Source organism: Callithrix jacchus, chromosome X, assembly GCF_049354715.1.
Source record: "Callithrix jacchus isolate 240 chromosome X, calJac240_pri, whole genome shotgun sequence".
In the NCBI taxonomy this organism is placed as follows: domain Eukaryota; kingdom Metazoa; phylum Chordata; class Mammalia; order Primates; family Cebidae; genus Callithrix; species Callithrix jacchus.
Window position 1 is genome coordinate 37,879,947 of NC_133524.1, and position 26,590 is coordinate 37,906,536.

The following is a 26,590-nucleotide window of genomic DNA, read 5'->3' on the forward strand; positions in this document are numbered from 1 at the left end:
AGCCAGTGGATCTTAGTTTGCTGGTCTTTGTGGGGATGGGACCTGCTGAGCCAAATCACTTAGCTCCCTGGCTTCAGCCCTCTTTTTTAGAGCAGTGAATGATTTTGACTTGCTCGCTTTTCAGGCACCATGGGGGTATTGAAGAAGGAAATTAAATAATAGCAATAATAGTAAAAACAAAAATCTTATAATTTCTAGTTGCTATATAATTAAGTAACTTTTGCTATGTTGTGTGCTGTTTAATATAAAACCTAAGCCCCAGCTCTGCTTAAAATTAACTCCCCATAGAACCTATCTTATCTGTTCTCCCCACATTCTCAGCAAAGTCCCCAGGCATCTGAAGACTCCCGTATTTCTTGGTGACCAGCTGCAAGATCACAGGGCAAGATAACACCCAGAGAATGTACAATGCGTTTCTCAAAATGCATTTTTTCAATTGTAATATGCATCACAAAACACATTACAAATTAACTGTTCTTTGTTATGGCTTCTATAATCCTGTCAGCTGCTACATCATCCTGGGTGTAAAAATAGTACCCCATTTTCCTTCTCCTTGGCTCAGCCTTGGGATGTTAATCTGCTGAGCTGGTGGCCACCTTAATAAAATCCTCCTGTTTCACCCATTGGTCTCTGTTGTCTCCTGAATACTCTGCAACAGTATGAAAAAAAACTGCAGCTAGCTCAGTGTCTCCCCAAATGGCAGCCCAGATTTATGCCGGAAACCTGAGGCTCTGGTGTTGTGGGCACCGGAGAGAATTTCCTGGTCTGCAGGTTGTGAAGACCATGAGAAAAGCACAGTGTCTGGGCCAGAGTGCTGAGAGAAGTCCCTAATGGCTTCTCTTGGCTAGGAGAGGGAGTTCCCCAACCCCTTGTGCTTCCTGGGTGAGGCGATGCCCCACCCTGCTTCAGCTTTCCTTCCTTGGGCTGTACCCACTGTCTAACCAGTCCCAGTGAGAAGAACCAGTTGGAAATGTAGAGATCACCCACCTTTTGCATTGCTCTCGCTGGGAGTTGCACACTGGAGCTCTTCCTATTCAGCCATCGTGCCAGCAGTGATCAATTTTCTAATTAGAAAAATAACTCAGATACTTAGGAGATAACCTGGATTTTATTTACATTTGTATATATTTTTTCAGATTACTTACAAGGTTTTAACACTGCTTCCCCTATAGTTAACTAGAAAGTTTAAAAAAAAAATCATGTGTCACCTTTATGAAATCACACCAAAGCATTCCAAAGTTTTCCACTGTCTCTATTGTTTTAATTTCTTCTAAAATATTGATTAAATTATGCAATTATCAGAATATGTGCAACTACTATGAACTGGTATTAAATAAAAACTATTCCTGATAAACTTTCATCTCCATAGAGGAGTGGGACAACAACAATGTAGCCTGCTAACATTTAATCTTGAGTATTCCCTGAGCATCAGTGGCTTGCTTTATGGAGACAGTGGAGAATATTGGTTAGTGTGTTGTAAATAGATATATTTTTGTTAAATGAGGTCATGACATGAAGTATTACAGTAGAAAATCCAAACTAAAAGGCACAAGTTACTTGATATTATGTCTCACTTAATCTTCCAGGACTTCAGTTATCTCATTGTTTAATAGTGATAATAACTGTACACAATGAGGGAGTATTGGGGCCTAGGGAATCTCTTTGGATTCCTTGGTATGGTGATAGAGAAAAAGGGAAGGGGGAGGAAAACATACTTACAGTGCATTTTTAAAACTTTGCATATATTATGTGATACAATGGTATCTCTAGATATCACAAGTAAGGTACCCATTTTACTCAATGCTAATTTAATGGTTACTGCTATAAAACAAGGACATATTTACAGCACAACAGATGGTTGAAAAATGGCATCTTTTGAACTGGTTATAACAAAATAATTTTTTTTAATTTTACATACCAGAAATCTTCACTGATACTTTGTTTACATAATGGTCTTATACATTTTTTTCTCTTTTAGTATTGAGATCCTGCTTTACCAAATGTTAACTTTGTGTTGTTTGTAAATGCTTCTAAATCTGAAATATTAAGTCTCAAGGTGAAGAGAAAGGAAATGCCAAAAGAATAAAAGGGTGGAGGATTGCTGGCAACATGTCTGAATAGGAACAGCACCATTGTGTAAGTAACAGTGAGATCGATGCAAAAGGCAGGTGATCACATTTCTAAGGTACATGGTCATCTCATTGGGACTGGTTAGACAGTAGGTACAGCCAAAGGAGGGTCAGGTGAAGCAGGGTGGGGCATTGCCTCTCCCAGAAAGCTCAAGGTGCTAGGGGAACTTCCTCTCTTAGCCAAGGGAAGCCATTAGGGACTGTCCCCTGCACTTCAGCCCAGATACTATGCTTTTCCCACAGTCTTCACAACCGCAAACCAGGAGATTCCCTACAGTACCTATAACACCAGGGCCCTGGGTTTCCAGCACTAAACTGGGTGGCCATTTGGGAAGACACTAAGCTAGCCTCAGCAGTATTTTTTTCATACCCCAGTGATGCCTGGAACTCAAATGAGACAGAATCATTCACTCCCCTGGAAAGGGGGCTGAAGCCAGGGAGCCAAGCTATCTGGCTCAGTAAGTCCTAACTCCATGAAGACTAGCAAGCTAAGATCCACTGGCTTAAAATTCTGGTAGCCAGCACAGCAGTCTGAGCTAGACCTGGGACATTCAAGCTTGGTGGAGGGAAGAGCATGTGCCATTGCTGAGGCTCGAGTAGAGAGCTTTAACTTCACAGTGTGAATGAAGTTGCCAGGAATTTCGAACTGGGCAGAACCCATGGCAGCACAACAAGGCTGCTGCAGGCGGACTGTCACTAGACTCCCTTCTCATAGGGCAGGGCATCTCTGAAGAAAGGTAGCAGCCCATCAGTGGCTTATAAATAAGCCCCCTCCTACCTGGTACAGAGCACCTGGCAAAAGGGGAGGTTGTGGGTACAGCTTCAGCAGACTTAAGCATCCCTACCTGGCAGCTCTGAAGAGAGCAGCAGATGTCCCAGCAGAGTGTTCGATCTCTGATAAGGCACAGACAGCCTCCTCAAGTAGCTTCCTGACCCCCATGCATCCTGACTGGGAGACACCTCCCAGTAGGGATTGACAGATACCTCATACAGGAGAGTTCTGGCTGGCATCTGGCAGGTACACTTCTGGGATGAAGCTACCAGAAGAAGAAAGGCAGCAATCTTTGCTGATCTGCATCCCCCTCTAGTGATTCCCAGGCAAGTAGGATTTGGAGTGAACCTCCAGCAACCTGCAGCAGACCTGCAGCAGAGGCGCCTGACGGTTAGAAGGAAAACTAACAAATAGAAATAGTTTGAATATCACCAGAAAGGACATCAACTCAGAGAACCCATCCGAAGGTCACTCACTTCAAAGACCAAAGGTAGATAAATCCCCATAGATAAATCCATGAAGATGGGAAGAAACCAGTGCGAAAAGGCTGAAAATTCCAAAAACCAAATGCCTCTTCTACTCCAAGGGATCACAACTCCCTGGCAGCAGGGGAACAAAATTGATAGAAGCAGGCTTCAGAAGGTGGGCAAACTTCTCCAAACTAAAGTAGCATGCTCTAACCCCATACAAGGAAGCTAAGAACCTTGAAAAAAGTTTAGACAAAATGCTATCTAGAATATCCAATTTAGAGAAGAACATGAACAACATGATGAAGATGAAAAACACAGCATGAGAACTTTGTGAAGCATACACAAGTTTCAATAGCCAAATCAATCAAGCGGAAGAAATTATATCAGAAATTGAAGATCCACTCGATGAAATAAGGCAAGAAGACAAGAACAGAGAAAAAACAGTGAAAAGAAATGCATAAGGGCTCCAAGAAATATGGGATTACATGAAAAGACAGAATCTACATTTGATCAGTGTACCTGAAAGTGATGGGAAAAATGAAACCAAGTTGGAAAACACTCTTCAGGATATTATCCAGGAGAATTTCCCCAACCTAGCAAGGCAGGCTGACATTCAAATTTAGAAAATACAGACAACACCACAAAGATACTAATGAAAAAGAACAACCCCAAGACACATAATCATCAGATTCAAGATAATTGAAGAAAAAAATGCTAAGGGCAGCCTGAGAGAAAGGTTGGGTTATCCACAAAAAGAAGGCCATCAGACTCAAAGTGGTTCTCTCTGCAGAAACCCTACAAGCCACAAGAGAGTGTGGGCCAATATTCAACAGTCTTAAAGAATTTTCAACTCAGAATCTCATATCAAGGCAAACTAAGTTTCATAAGCGAAGGAGAAATAAAATCCTTTACAGACAAGCAACTGCTAAGAGATTCTGTCACCACCAGGCCTGCCTTACAAGACCTCCTGAAGGAAACACTAAACATACATGGAAAGGAACAACCAGTACCAGCCACTGCCAAAACATACCTAATTGTAAAGACCATCAATACTATGAAGAAACTGCATCAATTAATGGGTAAAATCAATAATGAGCTAGCATCATAATGGCAGGATCAAATTAACACATAACAATATTAACCTTAAAGGTAAATGAGATAAATGCCCTAATTCAAAGACACAGACTGGCAAATTGGATGAAGAGTCAACACCTATAGGTGTGCTGTATTCAGGAGACCCATCTCACATGCAAAGACACACATAGACTCAAAGTAAAGGGATATAGGAAGATTTAACAAGCAAATGGAAAGCAAAAAAAGCAGGGGTTGCAAACCTAGTCTCTGATAAAACAGACTTTAACCAACAAAGAGCAACAGAGACAAAGAAGGGCATTACATAATGGTAAAGGAATCAATGCAACAAGAAGAGCTAACTATCCTAAATATATATGCACACAATACAGGAGCACCCAGATACATAAAGCAAGTTCTTAATGACCTACAAAGAGAATGAGACTCCCACACAATAATTGTGGGAGTCTTTAACACTGCACTGTCAATATTAGACAGATCAACCAGATGGAAAATTAACAGGGATATCCAGAACTTGAACTCACATCTGGACCAAACGGACCTAATAGACATCTACAGAACTCTCCACCCAAAATCCACAAAATATACATTCTTCTCAGCACCACATCAAACTTATTCTAAAATCAACCGCAAAATTAGAAGTAAAACACTCCTCTGCAAATGCAAAAGAACAGAAATCATAACATTCTCTCAGACCACAGTGCAATCAAACAAGAACTCAGGATTAAGAAACTCACTCAGAACCGCACAATTACATGGAAACTGAACAACCTGTTCCTGAATGACTACAGGATAAATAATGAAATGAAGCAGAAATAAATATGTTATTTGAAACCAATGAGAATGAGGACACAACATACCAGAATCTCTGGGACACATTTAAAGCAGTGTGTAGAGGGAAATTTATAGCAATAAATGCCCATAAGAGAAATGAAGAAATATCTAAAATGGACACCCAAATGTCACAATTAAAACAACTAGAGGAGCAAGAACAGACAAATTCAAAAGCTAGCAGAAGACAAGAAATAACTACAAACAGAACTGAAAGAGATAGAGACACAAAAAACTCTTCAAAAAATCAATGAATCCAGGATCTGGTTTTTTTGAAAAGATCAACAAAATAGATAGATAGATAGACCACTAGCCAGACTAATAAAGAAGAAAAGAGAGAAGAATCAAATAGATGCAACAATAAATGATAAAGAGGATATCACCACCGATCCCACAGAAATACAAACTACCATCAGAGAATACTGATAAACACCTCCATGCAAACAAACTGGAAAATCTAGAAGAAATGGATAAATTCCTGGGCACTTACACACTCCCAAGACCAAACCAGGAAGAAATTGAATCCCTGAATATACCAATAACAAGGCCTGAAATTGAGGCAGCAATTAATAGCCTACCAACCAAAAGAAGTCCAGGACCAGATGGCTTCATAGCTGAATTCAACCAGAGGTATCAAGAAAAGCTGATATCATTCCTTCTGAAACTACTCAAAACAATAGAAAAAGAGGCAATACTCTCTCTTTTTATGAGGCCAGCATCATCCTGATACCAAAACCTGGTAGAGACACTAGCAAATCAAAACCAACAGCACATCAAAAAGCTTATCCATCACGATCAAGTCACCTTCACCCCTGGGATGTAAGGCTGGTTCAACATACATAAATCAATAAACATAACCTATCACATAGACAGAACCAATGACAAATACTACATAATTATCTCAATAGATGCAGAAAAGGCCTTCTACAAAATTCAACAGCCCCTTTTGCTAAAATCTCTCAATAAACTAGGTATTTATGGAACATATTTCAAAATAGTAAGAGCTGTTTATGACAAACCCACAGCCAATATCATATTGAATGGGCAAAAACTGGAACCATTCCCTTTGAAATCTGGCACAAGACAAGGATGCCCTCTCTCACCTCTCCTAGTATTGAAAGTTTTGGCCAGGGCAATCAGGCAAGAGAAAGAAGTGTATTCAACTAAAAAAGTAGGAAGCCAAATTGTCTCTGTTTGTAAATGACATGATTGTATATTTAAAAAACCCCATTGTCTCAGCCCCAAATCTCCTTAAACTGATAAGCAACTTCAGCAAAGTAACAGTAACCAAAACAACATGGTGCTGGTACCAAAACAGATATATAGACCAATGGGAGGCCTCAGAAATAATATCTCACATCTACAGTCACTTGATCAAACCTGACAAAAAGAAGCAATGAGGAAAGGATTCCCTATTTATTAAATGGTGTTGGGAAAACTGGCTAGCCATATGCAGAAAGCTGAAACTGAATCCATTCCTTACACCCTATACAAAAATTAACTCCAGATGGGCTAAAGATTTAAACGTAAGGCATATAATCATAAGAACTCTAGTACAAAACCTTGGCAATATCATTCAGGACATAGGCATGGGCAAGGACTTCATGACTAAAACACCAAAAGCAATGGCAACAAAAGCCAAAATAGACAAATAGGATCTAATTAAACTAAAGAGCTTTTGCACAGCAAAAGAAACTATCATTAGAGTGAACAGGAAACCAATAGAATGAGAAAATTTTTGCAATCTACCCATCTGACAAAGGGCTAATATCCAGAATCTACAAATAACTGAAACAAATTTACAAGAAGGAAACAAACAACCCCATCAACAAGTTGGCAAAATATGTAAACAGACACTTTTCAAAAAGACATTTATCCAGCCAATGAACATACCAAAAAAAAAACCTCATCACTGGTCATTAGAGAAATGCAAATCAAAACCACATTGTGATCCCATCTCACACCCATTTGAATGGTGATCATTAAAAAATCAGGAGACAACAGATGCTGGATAGGATTTGGAGAAATGAGAATGCTTTTACACTGTTGGTGGGAGTTTGAATTATTTTAACCATTGTAAAAGACAGTGTGGCAATTCCACAAGGATCTAGAACTAGAAATACCATTTGACCCAGCAATCCCATTACTGGGTATATACCCAAAGGATTATCAGTCATTTCATTATAAAGACACATACACACGTATGTTTATTATGGCACTGTTCACAAAAGCAAAAACCTGGAACCAACCCAATGCCCACTGATGATAGACTGGACAAAGAAAATGTGGCACATATACACCATGGAATACTATGCAGCAATGAAAAAGGAATGAGTTTATGTCCTTTACAGGGACATGGATGAAGCTGGAAACCATCATTCTCAGCAAACTAACACAAGAACAGAAAACCAAATACCATATGTTCTCATAAGTGGGAGTTGAACAATGAGACCACATGGACCCAGGGAAGGGAACATCACACACTGGGGCCTGTCATCAGGTGAAGGCGTAAGGGAGGTATAGCATTAGGAGAAATATCTAATGTAGATGACAGGGTGATAGATGCAGCAAACCAACATGGCACATGTATAACTATGTAACAAATCTGCATGTTGTGCACATGTACCCTGGAACTTAATTTGAAAAAAAAAAAAAAAAGAAGGATGAGAAGTGTTCAGCAGCCCAGAGGTAAAGTCTGGAAATACAAATAAAAGGCAATTAGCAGTGCTTGTCATCCTCACTTATTGGTAATTATGTAGCAATCTGTACATTCTATCAATTTCAGACAATATAAGTTTGAAATCCCAGCTTTATTAATTACTTAACTAATTTTGTGGCCTTAGTAAATGATTTAAACTTTGTACCAGTGGTTCCCTCCCCTTAAAAATAAAGCTTGCACTTACTACTATGTGTTATTGTATTCATTTAATAAATATATGAACACCTAGAAAATGATGGGCCATAGTAGACATTCAATAAATTATAAAAATAGTGATATTAGTAAAATAATGTACAGTGAAATATAATTAGGAGCTATTTAGATCTCACACAACACCATTAATATATGCCTGTGATAAGACTGAAGTTTCTAACAGTTTTTGACCAGCCATCTGACTGTTGTTCACACTATCTCAACCTCCCGGCCAAGCCTGGCAGCACATAGTAACCCAGTGTTGTAATGGAACTGCCTTTTCATAAAAATTAAGTGAGGTACCAAATATAACAGATACTGAGACACCACAGTAAAGGTGAAACAGACCCCCTTTTCCAATTGCTGAATTTACAAGGAAAACAAAGTGGGACCAATTTTATATCTCTTGAACCCCTCAGCCTAATCAAATGTAAAAATAGCCCCAGAAAGGAGGCAGCCCTGTTAAAGAAGGACTCGCCTTTACATGTCTGACCTGGATCAGGCTGGAGCTACAAAGTTTTTTTTCGTTATTGTAAATTTTTAAAATGTTTCTTTTTGTGGGTACATAGTATATATATATATATATATATATATATATATATATATATATATATGAAGTAAATAACATGTTTTGATAATGAAGATTTAATGCTAAATCAAGTTTGGGGTTTTGATTAATGTATTTCAGCAGGCCATTCTAATAATAAATTGAGATTGTATTTGCAAACTAAAGTGATCATGGGACTCTCTATTACCCAAAAGTGAACAGAAACTATGTCCTCTGTAAAAGATCTCAACAAGGAGTGGAGGAAGATTACCTCACACTAAAAATGTTTCAGGAGACCTCTTTTTCAAAGAGACTAATTACCAGTTGTTGGTGAAATAATTTTGAATTCTTCACTCTTTAGCCTTCATATGGCTTCTTTCCATGCCAGGTTTTATATTTTTATGTATTCAATATTTTTCAAAACTTTTCATTATAATAGAACCATTTTCAAATCGATTACTGGGTGTTCAGTGAACTCTAACTCAATCTAGATTAATTTTGCTACTTCTGACCTCTGCATTTATGTAATTGTTATAATAGCATCATTAATGATTACCACCACAATTATCCTCCTTTGTGTACATATTCTACTTCTATCTTACATTATTCTGATACTTCCCAGAGGGAATACAATGAGGCAAGAAACACCTTACAAGACTAAGTAGTGCAGCATTAATGGGTAAGAAGAAAAACTCAGGCATGGTTGGAAAAACATTTGGAAGTGTGAAGAAAAAAGGGAGTGGGGAAAAAACCACTTACGTACTTGGCTTTGACAATAAAGCTTGATTGAGGGTGGAGGTTAAGGACAGAGTCTGTGTTTTACACTACAGATTTAGCAATTATATGTCGCAAATTTGGCAAAACATGCTTGATATTTAATATTTTGTCTAGTTATTCCTTCAGAACACTTAGTGTGTCAGAGCCTGTGTCCTAAAATTGGGTTTGATAAACAAACCGACTGGCATGAATCTGGCTTGGTAACAGAAAAAAAACAAAAAAACAAAAAAAAAGCACCATATTCAGTAAAATGGCAAAGAGAACATTTTCCCCAAATATGCAGATAGTGCTCAGTTTCATTAACTCACCTACAATGGTAGTGAAATTTGATTACCCTTCAGAAAAAGAAGGTTCTATATCTTTCCAGGGGAGCAACAGCAGTATTCACAGGAATGAATGTCATACAAATAATATAGTGTGAACTATTAAAGAGGAAAAAATAATAAAGTTAATGCAGAAAAGAGAAGCAAAAATTTAATTTTTCTTTTATAAGCAAAATTCCCTGAGTCCTTCCTCTGCCTGTGGGTTTGTATCCTGCTTTGAAAGTTTTATAATTTTATAAATTCTTGTAATCTTGTTCTCTATAGCTGATAACCGTTAAGTTTCTGTAACACAGCAAAGGTCATAAGAAATACCCAAGCAGGCGGGACTCCAACCTTTTGGGTACTGTAGCAGAAGGCAATAGATAAGGCCCGTGCTAGAATCCTTGAGCTCTACAGATAGTGAATATCTGGGTTGCATAGCAACAGTCACATGTAAGCCTAAGTTAGGTGCCTATCATTGCTTAATAAATTGCCTTTGTTCTACACCTGCAAACTTGTTTTAGTGCCACTGTGTATTTCATGTATAAAAAGCCAAGCCCTGTCTTTGCTAGGGCTTAGTCATTTTGTTCCCAGTCAGGCAACCAGCTGGGCCAGTATACACCTAAAATAAACTCCTTCTGTACCTCAACAGTCTTTCCAGTCTCTAAAATTCTATAGCATTTCTGGTGCATTGGCCGGGAACTAGAGACTACAGGGTTGCTGTCCCCTTTGCCTGTGGGGGAGCTAGGGCCCCAGGCCAAGGGAGACCTGAAACCTTAGGCACCACAAAGAGGCTTCTCCCAACAAGGAGATTGGCTCTCTGGAGCCCTGGTGCCCTCCCTGGACAGTGGAATGGAACTAGGAAGAGGCTGCAGAATGACATTCGGATCAACATGCTTCAGGAACCACAGTAAGACATTTGAGGTTTAAAGAAGGGAAAAGAAAAAGGGATTGATTCCAGGTCTTTGCTATTGTAAACAGTGCTGCGATGAACATTCGTGTGCATGTGTCCTTTTAGTAGAACGATTTATAGTCCTTTGGATATATACCCAGTAATGGGATTGCTGGGTCAAGTGGAATTTCTATTTCTAAGGCCTTGAGGAATCGCCACACTGTCTTCCACAATGGTTGGACTAATTTACACTCCCACCAACAGTGTAAAAGTGTTCCTTTTTCTCCACATCCTCTCCAGCATCTGTTGTCTCCAGATTTTTTAATGATCGCCATTCTAAATGATGAGTTCGTGTCGTTTGTAAGGACATGGATGAATCTGGAGAACATCATTCTCAGCAAACTGGCAAGAACAGAAAATGAAACACCGCATATTCTCACTCATAGGCAGGTGACGAAAAATGAGAACACATGGACACAGAGAGGGGAGTACTAAACACTGTGGTCTATTGGGGGGAAAAGGGGAGGGCCAGTGGGAGGGGGAGGTGGGGAGGGATAGCCTGGGGAGAAATGCCAAATGTGGGTGAAGGGGAGAAAGCAAACAAAACACACTGCCATGTGTGTACCTATGCAACTGTATTGCATGCTCTGCACATGTAACCCAAAACCTAAAATGCAATAAAAAAAAAGAAAGAAAAAGGGAAAGGAGGTAAAGAGTTTCAATCACCTTCTGGGGAAGTGACTAGTAACCCAACCTAGCAGGGGGCTAGGGGAAGTGAGGGCAGCTGGTTGATTCAAGTGAAACTCACCTATCCCTGATCAGCTTCAGGGATGTGATTACTAATCTGACCCAGTAGGGCTGGGGGAAGTAAGGGTGGCTCGCCTATTTGAATGAAACTCACATACCCACCAACACTGGAAGCAAGGGTGGCTTGCTAGGCCAACTTAGTAAGGAAGCCCTGCAGCAGGAGTGGAAAACTGGGAAGGAGAGGTGTGTCAAAGTGCATGAAAGAGATGGCTCTGAGAGGAGCCAATGCAGGGAGTGACATGTGGGAGCCCCAAGTCCCTTAGTGTAGACTGTATGCTCTGAGCAAAATGTGGAGCCAGACATAACTAGGGGTGATCCGCATATGGCTTAAGGAGGTGCCCCCACAATCTAGGTATTGTTGAGAGGTGTAACAGGCTCTCGAATGCCAAGAAGGACCTGAAATACCCCCTCCTACTTGGATCAGTGGGATGGTTTAACCAGCCCAAAACAAAAGGTTGAATGTGCATCGTAAGGGAAGAGGTGGGAGGAAAAGCACTAAACCAACTCCATTGGAGTGCATGCTAAACAATTTCAAGAAAGAATTTTCTGGGGAATATGGTGTAAAGTGGTCTCCTCAAATGTTAAGAACTCTTTCTTTGTGAGCTAGAATGGCCTTTTGGTGTCGAATGGCCAGATGAAGGAACCACAGATAAGGAAACAATTGGCCATGTCTCTAAGGTGGTGACCAGGGTGGGAGGACAGTCAGGGCATCCAGACAAATTCCCTTATATTAACTCATGGCTGAATATAATTCAAACCTGACCCACATGGCTACAGCCCTGTCTGGTGGATTATTGCAAAATGCTTGTAGCTCCAGTCGAGCCCAGCATGAAAAAACAAAATCAGCTTTGCCTGGAACTTCAGAAACAAAGGAAAAGTTTAAAAGGAAAATCAGGAATAGATAGAGTTAAACTACTAACCCGAAAGACAAGGGAGAGCTGGCTGTGCAGCTTTGTGTGGGAGTTGCCAGACTAAGCAGCTGAGATAGGGCAAACTGTATAAAAATAAGGTGCTAAGCTAGTATAACAGCAAGTGAAACAGCTAAGTTAATCAAAGAAGAAGAGAGAGAGTGCAAATAAAATAGAAACTTAAGGAAGAAACCCTGTGAGTCTGGCAATAAAAGACTTAAATGGAAACTCTGAAAGATAGAAGAGTTTAAAGGCATGACGGCCACTCAGCTCATACAGGTGGCCCACAAATTGTTCATTAACTGTGAGGAGGAGGCCAAAAGGGAGGCCAAAAATGAAGCAGATTAAAAGCTTAAAAGAAAAGCAGGTCTGCTGGCCATGGCTCTCACAGAAAGCGGGGCAAATGCAGCAAGAGGACATGGCCAAGGTCATGGGAAAGGGAGAGGTTTAACCCAAGAGAACTTCTAAAACTGACCAGACTAGAGAGAGACCAATGTGCAATATGCAAAAAGAAAGGACACTGGGAAAATGAGTGCCCAGAAAGGGGTGGCAGTGACAGCAATGAAATCCAGAGAAGGGCTCAAGAAGCTGACCTAATTGCCATGCCAGGGGCTGAATGCTATGAAGAGTAAGACAGACTGGGCACTATTTCTCTAGGCCCCCAGGAGCCTACGATCAGGATAGAAGTAGGGGGCCAAGAAATAAATTTTATAGTAGACACAGATGCTAAACACTCAGTAGTAACTCAACCAATTGGACCATTAACTAAAATGTATGCTACTATAATTGGAGCCACAGGAGTGGCAGAGAAAAGGACCCTCTGCTGGTCAAAGAGGTGTGATGTAGAAGGATGGGAAGTCCAGCATGAGTTCTTGTACCTCCCAAATTATCTGGTTCCCCTGGTAGGAAGAGACCTACTCCAAAAGCTGCAGGCTCAGATTTCCTTCAAACCAGAAGGTAATGTAACTTTAGATCTCACCTGGCCAGCAGCAATGGTACTACCTCTAACTGTGCCACAGGCTAAGGAGTGGAGGCTACACACTAGGGGAATGCAAGAGCCAGATTATCCCTTAACCCCAGAAGAAGAAACCATACTAATCAGGCTAATAGATGAATTTCCAGAAGTCTGGGCTGAAAATAACCCACTTGTGCTGGCTGTAAACCATGGCCCAGTGGTAGTAGAGCTAAAACCAGGTGCCACCCTTGTCTGGCTTCATCAGTACCCTTTGCCCCAAGAATCTGTTAGGTATATATGGGAGCATATAGAGCAACTCCAAAAGCATGGTATACAAGTAGCATGTCAATCACCCTGGAATACTCCACTTCTACCAGTGAGAAAGTCAACACCAATTGGAGGAGTATATGACTATAGACCAGTGAAAAACTTTCAAGTTGTAAATGGGGCTACAGTCACTATTCACCCAGTAATGCCAAACTCCTATACATCCATAACTCTTATTCTGGCAAGTGCAGCCTGGTTTACATTCATAAATCTAAAAGATGCCTTTTTCTGCCTCTGCCTGGCACCAATAAGTCAACCATTATTTGCCTTCCAGTGAGGAAATTTTTAGCTCACTTAGACCAAACTTCTGCAAGGGTTTAAGAACTCTCCTACAATCTTTGGGGAAGTATTACTAACAGACCTTAAAGCTTACACTCCTCCCAACAAGGAGCGTGTTCTATTGTAGTATGTGGATGATCTTTTGCTAGCAGCCCCTACCTGCAAAGATTGCCATCTAGGGACACAAAGATTACTCCACCTGTTATGAAAGGCAGGATATAAAGTGTCAAGAAAAAAGGCCCAAGTCTGTTTAAGTAGAGTTAGTTACCTGGGGTTTCACCTAAGTCAAGGGAAGCAGAAATTAGGGTTACCCCAGATAAAGGCCATCTGTAACCTTCCAACCCCAACTTGCAGGCAACACATAAGAGAATTTATAGAGGCAACGGGTTCTGCCATATCTGGATTCCAAACTTCTCACTCAAAGCCCTTGTATGAAGACACTAAATGCGGGGGAAGGAACCCTTTCTTTGGGGAACTGAACAGGAGAGGGCATTTAAACAAGTTAAGCAGGACTGAAGTGAGGCCCCTGCTTTGGGACTACCAGACATGGCCAAGCCTTTCTTCCTGTACATACACAGGCAAAGGGGAATGGCCATTGGAGTCCTAGCCCAAGTCCTAGGATCTTGACACTGCCTGGTAGCCTACTTATGCAAGCAACTAGATGCATAAGGATGGCCCCCCTGTTTTAAGGTGTTAGCCACCATGGCCATGCTGGTAAAAGAAGCAGATAAACTAACCCTGGCAAGCATTTAACTGTTCAAGTGTCACACTCAGTCCTAACCTTAATGGATCAAAGAGGACACCATTGGTTGTCAAATCCAAAAGTGATTCAATTTCAAGGGATCTTATGCAAGAATTCCCACATAAGTCTAGAGACTGTAAAAACCCTCAACCCAGCCACCTGGCTTCCCATAGAACTGGGGGCCCCACTCTATGACTGCATAGAAACAATAGATAAAGTATCTAGCCAAAGGATCTTACAGATCTCCCTCTCCAGGACCCAGATGTAGAATACATCAGTAATGGGAGCAGATTCACAAAGGCAGGAAATCAGAGGGCTGGATGTGCAGTAGTAACTTTGGACTCAGTATTAGAGGCCCAATGCTTGCCAATAGGAACATCAGGCCAGAAAGCAGAATGAACAGCTTTAACCAAAGCATTATTACTGGCAAAGGGCAAAAAAGCCAACATATACAAGTACTTTAAATATGCATTTGCCACCCTGCATATGCAGAGGAGTATCTATAAAAAAGAGAGCTCTTGGCCAGGCGCGGTGGCCCACGCCTGTAATCCCAGCACTTTGGGAGGCCGAGGCGGGTGGATCATGAGGTCAACAGATCGAGACCATCCTGGTCAACATGGTGAAACCCTGTCGCTACTAAAAATACAAAAAATTAGCTGGGCATGGTGGTGCATGCCTGTAATCCCAGCTACTCGGGAGGCTGAGGCAGAAGAATTGCCTGAACCCAGAAGGCGGAGGTTGCAGTGAGCCGAGATCGCACCATTGCACTCCAGCCTGGGTAACAAGAGCGAAATTCCATCTCAAAAAAAAAAAGAGAGAGAGAGCTCTTGACAGCCCAAGGAACAAATATATATATATAAAGTATCCAGAAGAAATTTTGCTGCTTTTAGATGCACTATGGGAACCAAAAGAAGGAGTCATGATGCAGTGTAAAGGCCACCAGAAAGCAGTAACACCAGAAGCTAAAGGAAATAGAAAAGCAGACAAGGAGGCTAAGTGGGCAGCCTTGGGTGGGCTCCCCGAATCCAGCATAAAGGATACAAAGGCTGTCTGTGCCATGACCATCCTCCCAAAGGCACTGTGTTTCAAATTATTCTCCAAATGAAAAGGCCTGGTTTGCTCAGGAAACTGGGAGCTATACTAAAGGAAGATGGTAGAAGTTTGCAGATGGGAAGTTAGCCATTCTTGAAGTAGTAGCCCCTAGATTTGTAAAACAATTCCACCAAGAAACTCATATGGAAAAGACAGCATGAGAAGCACTGTTAAGACGCCACTTAGGATACCACTTCTATGTGCCATGGCTCACTGTCATCTCTCAAGTCATTTGTGAACAATGCTTAACCTGCACCCAAAACAACAAACAGAAGGAGCCAACCCAGCCCCCAGGAATTCAAGAAGTAGGAGCAGCACCTTCTGAAAATTTCCTTGTAGATTTTACAAAGCTGCCCCATGCAGGAGACTATCGCTATATGTTAGTGTTTGTACCTACCCAGGTTGGGTAGAGACTTTCTCCACCAGGACAGAAAAGGCATGAGAAATAACTAGAATATTACTAATAGACATTATCTCCAGAATTGGGCTACATTCAACTATAGGATCAAATAATGGCCCAGCATTTGGGGCCAATGTTGTCCAAAACCTATGACAGCTGTTAAAAATAAACTGGAAAGTGCATACTGCCTATCACTCATAGAGCTCAGAAAAAGTTGAGTGTATAAATCAAATGCTCAAGCAGCTATTAAAGAAATCCTGCCAGTAAACCCATCTGCAGTAGAATCAGGTCTTGCCAGTGGTCCTCCTCTGAGTCAGGTGTACCCCCTCCAAACAAACTGGGTATTCGCCGTATAAAATTCTGTATGGCTGGCCACCCACAATCATAACCCAAATTAATGGGGACATCAGATAGCTAGGAGAATTAACCCTGAGAAAGCAAATGCAGGCCTTAGCCATAATTATACAAGAAATATAGAGTTGGGTTCGGGAAAAATTACCTCTCAGTCTAACAGATCCTGTGCATCCCTTGAAACGCAGAAATTCAGTCTGGGCCAAAAAGTGGAATCCAGCCACAGTGGGGCCAACATGGAATGGGCCCCGTATTGTAATGTTGTCCACCCGACTGCTGTTAAAATTTCAGACATTGGTCCATGGATCCATCATAGCTGGTTAAAGCCAGCAGCAGTTCAGGAAAAGTGGACCAGTAAGCAGGATCCAGAGCACCCAACTAGACTGATGCTGCAACAAAAACAAGCTACCGGCAAGAGCAATAGCCCTGCTCTAGTCACACAACTGGAGGCTGACTACTCCAAGCATGGCTGAAACTTGAGGAGTCATCAGAAGTAAATGTGGATAAAAATCTTAAGCCTAATTGCCATCTTAGTATTGTTAACTATGCTATTACTATGCTGTCATCTTTGCCACCCCTCATGTCCGTGGAAAATTCATTCTGTCCCTGTGTAGTGGTATAGAAATGTCAATTTTTACTTTATTACCATTAACTTCAATATCTGTACAAAAGGAAGGGCAACCAGTAGAGAATGTATTTACTGCCTGCAAACTACTTGGATTGGGAATACAGTAGTTACAAACTTGCTGTATCAAACATATTATCAGTGTACAGTTAGAGGCTCATACTTACAACCAGACAATTCAGTTTGTAACCCAGGCAATAATCAACTGTATATGTGTTATAATCCCAAGTTAGAGCCCAGAACTTGGTTTGAGGTCCAGGATAAGTCAATAGAGGGGGACCTACTAAATCAAACCATCCTTCTTCTTACTCCCTTTACAGCTAGGAGAAACTCTAGGATACCCTGTTTATAATAAAGTAAAAAACAAAAGTAAAATAAAGTGTAAATATCAGAGGAGGTATAAAAATAGGGGACTGGAAAGACACTGATTGGCCACCTTAAAAATTATTCAATACTATGGTGGAGTTACTTCGGCATAAGACGGGTCATTGGGATACTGTACTCCTATTTCTATGGTTAATCACATAAGATTACAAGCAGTGCTAGAAATCATTACCAATAAAACTGCACAAGCTTTAAATCTATTGGCTGTACAATCCACAAAATTAAGAAATGCTATTTGCCAAAACAAACTAGCTTTAAATTGCCTCCTAGCCCAGGAAGGAGGCGTATGTGGAAAGTTTAACCTAACTAACCGTTGCTTAGAAATTAATAATAATGAAAAAAGCTGTCATGGAAATAACTGCAAAAATGCAAAAGTTGACCAATGTCCCATTTCAACCTTGGAAACCTGGATGGTCACCAGACTCCCTCTTTGGTGGTTGGTTCTCATCTTTTGAATGATTTAAAACACTAATAGTAGGGTTTGTGCTTATTCTAGGTAGTTGTTTAATCCTCCCATGTCTCTTGCCTCTCTTGTTTCTGAGCATACAGTCAACCATAGAAGCAGTAGTAGCTAAGCATACCACCACCCAAATAATGGCATTAACTAAGTATTGACCTGTCTCTCAGGAAAAAAACCTATCACTGCCCCCTCCCATGAGCTGCCTGGAGGCAATGGGCTCATAGAACTTATGTAAATTTTGCCTTAGGTAAACCAAAACAGGAACCACAGTAACTGGGTAAAACAGATTAAGTTACCTCAACAGCACCTCAATAAGCACAAAGGCTACATCCTCCATCAAGGTAATTCAGAGGTATATCAAGGCCGAGCTCTCAAAGGCCTGAAATCAGTTTCAAGAAATTCTGTCTAAACCTTGTCAGGACCACCATGGCATCCTATCTAGCCCCAGAAGATGGCTGGCTAGCCAAATATTGGTAAGATTCCCCAAAGGAGGAACAACCTAAAACAGGCACAGTCACACAGTGGCATAAGTGCCAAGGCTAGAAAAAAAAAGGCCCTGGCACTTTGCCTAACTGGAGATACTAAAGTAGAGCAGCCTCAAAGCATGCCTATCCTCTATTAGCCATCCCAAAGCAAAAGAAAGTAAAACTTTGGCTGAAAAATCAAGGTGCAACTTACATAAAGGCAATTAAAAACATCTGTCCTACCCAGTATTCTCTTCTACACTGAATTTAGTACTATCTCTCTTCAAAGAGAAGACCATTACAGTGGTACATTCTATTAAAAGTATTACTTTATACAGTACACCAAAGAGGAAATGAAGAGGAAAAATTAATAAAAATAAAATTAATGCAGGAAAGAAAAGCAAAAATTAAACTTTTCTTTTATAAGCAAACTTCCCTGAGTCCTTCCCTGTCCCATGGGATATCCTGCTTTGCAAGTTTTATAAGTTTATAAATTCCTTTATTCTTGTTCTCTATAGCTGATATCTGTAAGCTTCTGTAATACAGCAAAGTTCATAAGAAATACCCAAGCGGGCAGGACTCCAGCCTTCTGGGTACTGTAGCAGAAGGCAATAGATAAGGTAGTGCTAGAATAAGAAGGTGCTAGAATCCTTGAGCTCTACAGATAGCGAATATCTGGGTTGCATAACAACAGTCATGTAAGCCTAAGTTAGGTGCCTGTCATTGCCTAATAAATTGCCTTTGCTCTACACCTGCAAACTTGTTTTAGCGCCACCATGTACTACATGTAGAAAAAGCCAAGCCCTGTCACTTTTAGGGCTGTGCAATTTTCTTCCCAGTCAGGGAACCAGCTGGGCCAGTATACACCTACAATAAACTCCTTCTGTAACCTCAACAGTCTCTCTAGTCTCTAAAATTCCACAAAACTATGGGCATGTGTCTCTCTGTGTGTGTGTGTGTGTGTGTGTGTGTGTGTGTGTGTGTGTGTGTGTTTCAGAGAACTGAATTCACTGCTTTATTCCAAAAATAGGATGTTGATCACGTGAGACTTAAATATGACAAAAATATAAAAAGCAATAAAAATGAGTAATATTTGTAAGTGGGAAATAGTTTATACTTTATTTAAAAATGACTTTTTATTTATATATTTTAATCTTCTCCTCTCCCCTCCTTTCACATGGTGTTTGGGGCTTATGAATAAATATTCAAAAAGAAAAATATGACAACACCATGAATAGAGAAATATACATAAATGTAGAAATAAAAAACATGAAATAACTGAGTATTTTATAGCAGATCTCCCAATAATTAAAACCATGCCTTTTTAAGTAATTGTTATCTTAGTTCTGCATTAAAAATTAAATAGACTATTTAATACATTAAAGCACAATTTTATTATTTATTTATTTTAATATTTTATTGCATTTTAGGTTTTGGGGTACATGTGCAGAACATGCAAGACAGTTGCATAGGTACACACATGGCAGTGTGTTTTGCTTCCTTTCTCCCCTTCACTCACATTTGGCATTTCTCCCCAGGCTATCCCTCCCCAGCTCCCCCCTCCGCTGGCCCTCCCCTTCTCCCCCCAATAGACCCCAGTGTTTAGTACTCCCCTCCCTGTGTCCATGTGTTCTCATTTTTCATCACCCGCCTATGAGTGAGAATATGCAGTATTTCATTTTCTGTTGTGACAGTTTGCTGAGAATGATGTTCTCCAGATTCATCCATGTCCCTACAAACGACACGAACTCATCATTTCTGATTGCTGCATAATATTCCATGGTGTATATGTGCCACACTTTCCCAATCAAGTCTATCATCGATGGGCATTTGGGTTGGTTCCAGGTCTTTGCTATTGTAAACAGTGCTGCAATGAACATTCGTGTGCATGTGTCCTTATACTAGAACAAATTATAGTCCTTTGGATATATACCCAGTAATGGGATTGCTGGGTCAAATGGAATTTCTATTTCTAAGGCCTTGAGGAATCGCCACACTGTCTTCCACAATGGTGGAACTAATTTACACTCCCACCAACAGTGTAAAAGTGTTCCTTTTTCTCCACATCCTCTCCAGCATCTGTTGTCTCCAGATTTTTTAATGATCGCCATTCTAATTGGCATGAGATGGTATCTCAATGTGGTTTTGATTTCCATCTCTCTAATGACCAGTGATGATGAGCATTTTTTCATATGATTGTTGGCCTCATATATGTCTTCTTTTGTAAAGTGTCTGTTCATATCCTTTGCCCATTTTTGAATGAGCTTGTTTGTTTTTTTCCTGAAATCTGTTTGAGTTCTTTGTAAATTCTGGATATCAGCCCTTTGTCAGATGGGTAAACTGCAAAAATTTTTTCCCATTCTGTTGGTTGCCGATTCACTCTAGTGACTGTTTCTTTTGCCGTGCAGACACTGTGGAGTTTCATTAGGTCCCATTTGTCTATTTTGGCTTTTGTCGCCAATGCTTTTGGTGTTTTGTTCATGAAGTCCTTGCCTACTCCTATGTCCTGGATGGTTTTGCCTAGATTTCCTTCTAGCGTTTTTATGGTGCCAGGTTTTATGTTTAAGTCTTTAATCCATCTGGAGTTAATTTTAGTGTAAGGTGTCAGGAAGGGGTCCAGTTTCTGCTTTCTGCACATGGCTAGCCAGTTTTCCCAACACCATTTATTAAACAGGGAATCCTTTCCCCATTGCTTGTTTTTATCAGGTTTATCAAAGATTGTATGCTTGTAGATATGTTGTGTTGCCTCCAGTGCCTCTGTTTTGTTCCATTGGTCTATATCTCTGTTTTGGTAGCAGTATCATGCTGTTTTGATTACTGTAGCCTTGTAGTATAGTTTAAAATCCAGTAGTGTGATGCCCCCCGCTGTGTTCTTTTTGCTTAGAATTGACTTGGCTATGCGGGCTCTCTTTTGGTTCCATATGAAGTTCATGGTGGTTTTTTCCAGTTCTGTGAAGAAAGTCAATGGTAGCTTGATGGGTATAGCATTGATTCTGTAAATTACTTTGGGCAGTATAGCCATTTTTATGATATTAATTCTTCCTAACCATGAACATGGAATGTTTCTTCATCTGTTTGTGTCCTCTCTTATTTCATTGAGCAGTGGTTTGTAGTTTTCCTTGAAGAGGTCCCTTACGTTCCTTGTGAGTTGTATTCCTAGGTATTTTATTCTTTTTGTATATGCAATTGTGAATGGCAGTTCGTTCTTGATTTGGCTTTCTTTGAGTCTGTTATTGGTGTAGAGGAATGTTTGTGATTTTTGCACATTGATTTTATATCCTGAGACCTTGCTGAAGTTGCTTATCAGTTTCAGGAGTTTTTGGGCTGAGGCGATGGGGTCTTCTAGGTATACTATCATGTTGTCTGCAAATAGAGACAATTTGGCTTCCACCTTTCCTATTTGCCCTTTATTTCTTTTTCTTGCCTGATTGCTATGGCTAGAACTTCCAGTACTATATTAAATAGGAGTGGTGAATGAGGGCATCCTTGTCTAGTGCCAGATTTCAAAGGGAATGCTTCCAGTTTTTGCCCATTCAGTATGATATTGGCTGTTGGTTTGTCGTAAATAACTTTTATTACTTTGAGATACGTTCCATCGATACCGAGTTTATTGAGGGTTTTTAGCATAAATGGCTGTTGAATTTTGTTGAATGCCTTCTCTGCATCAATTGAGATAATCATGTGGTTTTTGTTTTTGGTTCTGTTTATGTGGTGAATTACGTTGATAGACTTGTGTATGTTGAACAAGCCTTGCATCCCTGGGATGAATCCTACTTGATCATGATGGATAAGTTTTCTGATTTGCTATTGCAATCGGCTTGCCAATATTTTATTGAAGATTTTTGCATCTATGTTCATCATGGATATTGGCCTGAAGTTTTCTTTTCTTGTTGGGTCTCTGCCGGGTTTTGGTATCAGAATGATGTTGTTCTCATAAAATGATTTGGGAAGGATTCCCTCTCTTTTGATTATTTGGAATAGTTTCAGAAGGAATGGTACCAGCTCCTCTTTGTGTGTCTGGTAGAATTCAGCTGGGAACCCATCTGGACCTGGGCTTTTTTTTGTGTGTGGTAGGCTCTTATTGCTGCCTCGACTTCTGACCTTGTTATTGGTCTATTCATAGTTTCAGCTTCCTCCTGGTTTAGGCTTGGGGGGACACAGGAGTCCAGGAATTTATCCATTTCTTCCATGTTTACTAGTTTTTGTGCATAGAGTTGTTTGTAATATTCTCTGATGATGGTTTGAATTTCTGTGGAATCTGTGGTGATTTCCCCTTTATCATTTTCTATTGCATCTATTTGGTTGTTCTCTCTTTTCTTTTTTATCAGTCTGGCTAGTGGTTTTTCTATTTTGTTGATCTTTTCAAAAAACCAGCTCTTGGATTTATTGATTTTTTGTAGGGTTTTTCGTGTCTCTATCTCCTTCAGTTCAGCTCTGATCTTAGTTATTTCTTGTCTTCTGCTAGGTTTTGAGTTTTTTTGATCTTGCTCCTCTAGCTCTTTCAATTTTGATGCTAGGGTGTCAATTTTGGATCTCTTCATTCTCCTCATATGGGCACTTATTGCTATATATTTTCCTCTAGAGACTGCTTTAAATGTGTCCCAGAGATTATGGCATGTTGTGTCTTCGTTCTCATTGGTTTCAAAGAACTTCTTTATTTCTGCCTTCATCTCATTGTTTATGCAGTCAACATTCAAGAGTCAGTTGTTCAGTTTCCATGAAGCTGTGCGGTTCTGGGTTGGCTTCTGAATTCTGAGTTCTAACTTGATTGCACTATGGTCTGAGAGGCTGTTTGTTATGATTTCAGTTGTTTTGGATTTGCTGAGCAGTGCTTTACTTCCAATTATGTGGTCAATTTTTGAGCAGGTGTGATGTGGTACTGAGAAGAATGTATATTCTGTCGATTTGGGGTGGAGAGTTCTGTAAATGTCTATCAGGTTTGCTTGTTACAGGTCTGAGTTCAAGTCCTGGATATCCTTGTTGATTTTCTGTCTGGTTGATCTGTCTAGTATTGACAGTGGAGTGTTAAAGTCTCCCCCAGTATTATTGTGTGGGAGTCTAAGTCTCTTTGTAAGTCATTAAGAACTTGCCTTATGTATCTGGGTGCTCCTGCATTGGGTCCATATATGTTTAGGATTGTTAGCTCTTCTTGTTGTATCGATCCTTTTACCATTATGTAATGGACTTCTTTGTCTCTTTTGATCTTTCCTGCTTTAAAGTCTATTTTATCAGAGATAAGAATTGCAACTCCTGCTTTTTTTTGCTCTCCATTTGCTTGGTAAATCTTCCTCCATCCCTTTATTTTGAGCCTTTGTGTATCCTTGCATGTGAGATGGGTTTCCTGGATACAGCACACTGATGGGGTTTGGCTTTTTTATCCAATTTTCCAGTCTGTGTCTTTTGATTGGTGCATTTAGTCCATTTACATTTAGGGTTAATATTGTTATGTGTGAATCTGATACTGCCATTTTGATGCTAGCTAGCTGTTTTGCCCGTTATTTGTTGTAGATTCTTCATTATGTTGAAGCTCTTTACCATTTAGTGTGATTTTGGAATGGCTGGTACTGGTTGTTCCTTTCTATGTGTAGTGCCTCTTTCAGGAGCTCTTGTAAAGCAGGCCTGGTGGTGACAAAATCTCTGAGTACTTGCTTGTCTGCAAAGGATTTTATTTTTCCTTCACTTATGAAGCTCAATTTGGCTGGATATGAAATTCTAGGTTGAAAGTTCTTTTCTTTAAGGATGTTAAATATTGGCCCCCACTCTCTTCTGGCTTGTAGAGTTTCTGCCGAGAGATCTGCTGTGAGTCTGATGGGCTTCCCTTTGTGGGTGACCCGACCTTTCTCTCTGGTTGCCCTTAGTATTTTCTCCTTTATTTCAACCCTGGTGAATCTGACAATTATGTGACTTGGGGTTGCTCTTCTTGCAGAATATCTTTATGGTGTTCTCTTTATTTCCTGCATTTGAATGTTGGCCTGCCTTGCTAGGTGGGGGAAATTTTCCTGGATAATATCCCAGTATTTCCAGGATAATATCCTGGAAGAGTATTTTCCAGCTTGGATTCATTCTCTTCGTCACATTCTGGGACACCTATCAAACGTAGGTTAGGTCTCTTCACATAGTCCCACATTTCTTGGAGACTTTGTTCATTCCTTTTTGTGCTTTTTTCTCTAATATTGGTTTCTCGTTTTATTTCATTGAGTTGATCTTCTACTTCTGATATTCTTTCTTCTGCTTGGTCAATTCAATTCATTCATATTCCTCTCTAAGTTGAAACTTGAGTATGCTTCGCGAAGTTCTTTTATTGTGTTTTTCAGTGCCTTCAATTCATTCATATTCCTCTCTAAGTTATCCATTCTTGTTATCATTTCCTCGAATCTTTTTTCAAATCTTTTTTCAAGGTTCTTAGTTTCTTTGCATTGATTTAAAACATGTTCTTTTAGCTCACAAAAGTTTCTCATTATCCACCTTCTGAAGTCTAATTCCGTCATTTTGTCACAGTCATACTCCGTCCAGCTTTGTTCCCTTGCTGGTGAGGAATTTTGGTCCTTTGTAGGAGTCGCGGTGTTCTGGTTTCGAGTGTTTTCCTCCTTTTTGCACTGGTTTCTTCCCATCTTTGTGGATTTATCCACCTGTTGTCTGAGTAGTTGCTGACTTCTCGATTGGGTCTCTGAGTGGATGCCCAGATTGTTTATGATGAAGTATTTCTGTTACTTGGTTTTCCTTCTACCAGTCTAGCCCCTCCACTGTACGACTGCTGAGGTCCACTTCAGGCCCTGCTTGTCTGGGGTGCACCTGTAGCGGCTATGGAACAGTGAGGGATGCTACCAGTTTATTTTTCTGCTATCTTTGTCCCAGAATGATGCCTGCCAAATGTCAGTCTTCTGGATATAGAGGGGTCAGAGAGCTGCTTGAGGAGACAGTCTGTACTTTATAGGAGCTCAAGTGCTGATCTGTGAGCTCTGTTGTTCATTCAGGGCTGTTAGGCTGCTACATTTAATTCTGCTGCAGCAGAACTCATAAAAAAAAACGCTTTTTTTCTCAGGTGCTGTTTCGAGGGGTTGGGGTTTTCTTTATGTGTCCGTTGTGCTGTCCTGCCCAGCTAGGAGGCAGTCTAGTCACTATTTGCCTGCCGAGGCTCTGCCCTGCTGGTGTGAGGTCCACCCTGTTGCTGCAGGCTTTGCTCTGCTGCTGCAGTCTCCGCCCTGCTGCCATGGGCTACGCCCTGCGGTGGAGTCTCTCTGTTGTGGCGGGTTGCCTCGGCAATGGCAGGCTGTGTCAGCAATGGGAGTGTACCTCAGTAGAGGCGGGTTGCCTCAGTAATGGCAAACACCCCTCCCCCACCGAGCTGCACCGTCCTGGGTTCAGCTGTGCCCGCAGTGAAACTCTCCACCCAGAGCATTTGGAATCGCCATTTTGTTTGTCCCAGTGCCCTGGCCCAAACGCCGTTTCCCTGGAATCTCCTAGCCTGGCTCACTGTCCAAGTCCCGTTCAATCAGATGGATATGCCAATCTGCTCTCTCAAGTCTCAGATTGCCGGTTCAACAAGGCACCCAGACCAGTGCACTTTGTGCGGAGCACTGTGGAGCACCGCTGCACTGCAATGCCCGCCACCGGCTGCACCAGCCAAAACCGATTTGCTGGCATCCCACGTCTCTTTTATACCTGGGAATTTCCCTGTTCTGTGGGCAACAAAGATCCATCTGGAAATGTGGCCCTGACTCACCCTCTGTGCATTCACCGAGAGCTTCAATCCTGGGTTGTTCTCACCACGCCATCTTGAGTCGGTCTCAATTTTATTTATTTTCTCTTATTTTACATTGCACTCAGGAACATGAGCAAAAAATCAAAACCAGACTGTTTTTTTTCTCTGAGTGTTTTGTTTCTCTTGAAAGGAAGTTTATTTTTTATAAAATAAAAGTATTCCAGGACAATCGTAAGCATTATCAGTACCCAGCAATTCAGTTTATGGAAAATTATTTGCCCCCCTCCAAGACACACAATAAACACTAAAATGAATTACCAAAAGTGATTCAAAGATTACAATGAAAATGACAGTAAATTGGTCAAAACAGT

The 26,590-nt window shown here is 40.7% G+C and overlaps 1 protein-coding gene across 3 annotated transcripts in view; it reads right to left on the reverse strand.

Annotated features, from left to right (window-relative positions):
* LOC103790211 (lanC-like protein 3) overlaps positions 1-26,590 on the reverse strand; it is a 132,389-nt gene that overhangs the window by 29,433 nt on the left and 76,366 nt on the right. For 2 of the 3 annotated variants that reach the window (XR_013531577.1, XR_013531578.1), the window contains exon 3: positions 988-1,064. The exons of the other annotated variant lie outside the window; for it this stretch is intronic. The gene's annotated coding sequence lies outside the window, so the exon portion shown is untranslated. The remainder of the gene's footprint in view (positions 1-987; positions 1,065-26,590) is intronic. 3 annotated transcript variants of the gene reach the window in all.